Source organism: Oncorhynchus nerka, linkage group LG24 (genome assembly GCF_034236695.1).
Source record: "Oncorhynchus nerka isolate Pitt River linkage group LG24, Oner_Uvic_2.0, whole genome shotgun sequence".
In the NCBI taxonomy this organism is placed as follows: domain Eukaryota; kingdom Metazoa; phylum Chordata; class Actinopteri; order Salmoniformes; family Salmonidae; genus Oncorhynchus; species Oncorhynchus nerka.
In genome coordinates, this window is record NC_088419.1 from 62,617,546 (window position 1) to 62,620,868 (window position 3,323).

General features: G+C 41.8%; 1 non-coding gene across 1 annotated transcript; it reads left to right on the forward strand.

Annotated features, from left to right (window-relative positions):
* The first annotated feature begins 2,548 nt into the window (after positions 1–2,548).
* Positions 2,549–2,619, forward strand: trnag-gcc (transfer RNA glycine (anticodon GCC)). Its single transcript has one exon. It is a non-coding gene; the product is annotated as a tRNA-Gly (tRNA).
* Positions 2,620–3,323: the final 704 nt, after the last annotated feature.

Here is a 3,323-nt window from a genome sequence, read left to right on the forward strand (position 1 = left end):
TTGTTGATTTAAGAATGATTATTTCTGTATACTATGACTCTAACTTGAATGGAGACCATCAAAGAGTGGGCTGAAGGAATGGCACTCCAATAGAGCATTATTTTTAAGCAAGATTTGGAGCTATTACATTTTGTTAAAGTAGGCCAAGAAAAACGAACGTCCTCATGATTTTGTTTGTCTTTTCTCTTATGTATGCATGTATAATAAGTCATATTGTTCAAAGTCAAGGGTTGTTTCATGAATTGAAAATGTTACAAAATGAATGTGGGTGTAGATAAACCTGGGTAACTCCCGCTACTGTAGATGGGAGTATGTCCAGGCAGACCCATTTTACTAGCAAGAACCTGGCACAGGTACTGGACTGAGAGGGTAAGTTGTGCCAGAATCTGATACACACATTCTTGATCTAAACTCAGCAAAAAAAGACATGTCCCTTGTTCAGGACCCTGTCTTTTCAAAGATAATTTGTAAAAATCCAAATAACTTCACAGATCTTCATTGTAAAGGGTTTTAACACTGTTTCCCATGCTTGTTCAATAAACCATAAACAATTAATGAACATGCACTTGTGGAACAGTCATTAAGACACTAACAGCTTACAGACGGTAGGACATTAAAGGTCAGAGTTATGAAAACTTAGGACACTAAAGAGGCCTTTCTACTGACTCTGAAAAACACCAAAAGAAAGATGCCCACGATCCCTGCTCATCTTCGTGAATGTGCCTTAGGCATGTGGCAAGGAGGCATGAGGACTGCAGATGTGGCCAGGGCAATAAATTGCAATGCCTGTACTGTGAGATGCCTAAGACGTGAGACCACGTGTAACAACACCTGCACAGGATCGGTACATCTGAACATCACACCTGCGGGACAGGTACAGGATGACAACAACTTCCTTAGTTACACCAGGAACACACAATCCCTCCATCAGTGCTCAGACTGTCCGCAATAGGCTGTGAGAAGTCTGGACTGAGGGCTTGTAGGCCTGTTGTAAGGCAGGTCCTCACCAGACATCCCCGGCAACAACGTCGCCTATGGGCACAAACCCACCGTCGCTGGACAGACAGGACTGGCAAAAAGTGCTCTTCACTGATGAGTCAGGGTTTTGTCTCCTCAGGGGTGATGGTTGGATTCGTGTTTATCGTTGAAGGAATGAGTGTTACACCGAGGCCTGTACTCTGGAGCGGGATCAATTTGGAGGTGGAGGGTCCGTCATGGTCTGGGGCGGTGTGTCACAGCATCATCGGACTGAGCTTGTTGTCATTGCAGGCAATCTCATCGCTGTGTGTTACAGGGCGACATCCTCCTCCCTCATGTGGTACCCTTCCTGCATGCTCATCCTGACATGACCCTCCAGCATGACAATGCCACCAGCCATACTGCTCGTTCTGTGCGTGATTTCCTGCAAGACAGGAATGTCAGTGTTCTGCCATGGCCAGCGAAGAGCCCGGATCTCAATCCCATTGAGCACGTCTGGGATCGGAGGGTGAGAGCTAGAGCCATTCCCCCCAGAAATGACCGGGAACTTGCAGGTGGAAGAATGGGGTATCATCTCACAGCAAGAACTGGCAAATATGGTGCAGTCCATGAGGAAGAGATGCACTGCAGTACTTAATGCAGCTGGTGGCCACACCATATACTGAATGTTACTTTTGATTTTGACCCCCTTTGTTCAGGGACACATTATTCAATTTCTGTTAGTCACATGTCTGTGGAACTTGTTCAGTTTATGTCTCAGTTGTTGAATCTTGTCATCTTGTTATGTATTTTTTTATTTTGAGTTTATATTTACTCATAATAAGAATGTCCTGACCTTACCAGGTACATACAGTTAAAGATCTACAATTTGAGAAGGAAATGAGCCATACGCTACTATTTTTCTTGCCAATGCAATATCCAATAAGCCAATCAGACGCATTGATCATATGACGTCATAGACAGTCAGATACTGGCCATAGTTGTCTTACTAACAGTTCGTCGTCGAGGATCTGTGAGTGGACATTACTCTTTAAAATACTGTATATGCATGGAAATTATTTTTTGTAATTAAGTAGAAAAAAGATTTAGATATATAATGGATTGCTGGCCACATGTAGCCTTGTGCACTTGATCGATGTCTACTATAGTGGCCACTATAATAGAGCAAAAATAGAATGCCTGTTTGTTTCATTGTATTTCAATTTAAGATTTTTTTTTTCTTAAGTACAATATTTAGATGTGTGTGGTCACAAGTGTTCTATTATAAAGGTTGTCATGGCTAACTGCAATATTAATGTATTGTTTTTTTTCTTCTTAAGACATCATTTGCAGTGAAGTCTAGGTTACAAATAACATTGGATTGCTTCCTTAATTTTTTTTTACTGTGAGTTAGGTTCACATTAACCACTTTATTTTACACACAGAGACTGTAGATCATATTATTTGTTGTTTAATGAGTTAAAACCTGCATTTCCCCCGAGCAGTGCAAAAAAAACGTCACATTTTTGGGCCGTTTGCATCCATTCCTGCATGTATTCTTAGCTAAGCCTAGATTTTCATGTATCAATAAGCATTGGTGGTTCAGTGGTAGAATTCTCGCCTGCCACGCGGGAGGCCCGGGTTCGATTCCCGGCCAATGCATTAACATGTTTTACTTCGGTCACCTATGCTCTTTAAGCAATAAGGCCCGAGGAAGTGTGGTATATGGCCAATATACCACGGCTAAGGGCTGCTCTTTTGCACGATGCAATGCGGAGTGCCTGGACACAACCCTTAGCTGTGGTATATTGGCCATATATGTTCAGAAAGTATTCAAACCCCTTGACTTAATCCAAGTTTTGTTGTTACAGCCTGAATTCAAAATTGATTAAATTGATTTTTCTCTCTCAACAATTTACACCCTACAATAATGACAGTGAAAACATGTTTTTAGACATTTTAGCTAAATTATTGCAAATGAAATACAGATCTCATTTACATAACTATTCACACGAGTATTTTCTCTTAAAATTTTAACTGCAATTTTCACAATTCAGATGTGGTTCTGCATATGACCGCTAGGGGGAAATGCAGTTCGATGTACCAATATAGATCATTTTGACTTTGTGGCTGTGGTAACTAGTGGATAACCTACAGTGATGAATGAAAGTGTGTTTATAGACATCCAGCAAGTCTGATTCTAGATTGGCGCAGGGGTCAAAGGCACTGCATCTCAGTGCTTGAGGTGTCACTACGACCTTGGTTCAATTCCAAGTTGTATCACAACTGGCCGTGATTGGGCGGCGCACAATTGGCCCAGTGTCGTTGGGTTAGGGTTTGGCCGGGCTAGGCGGTCAATGTAAATA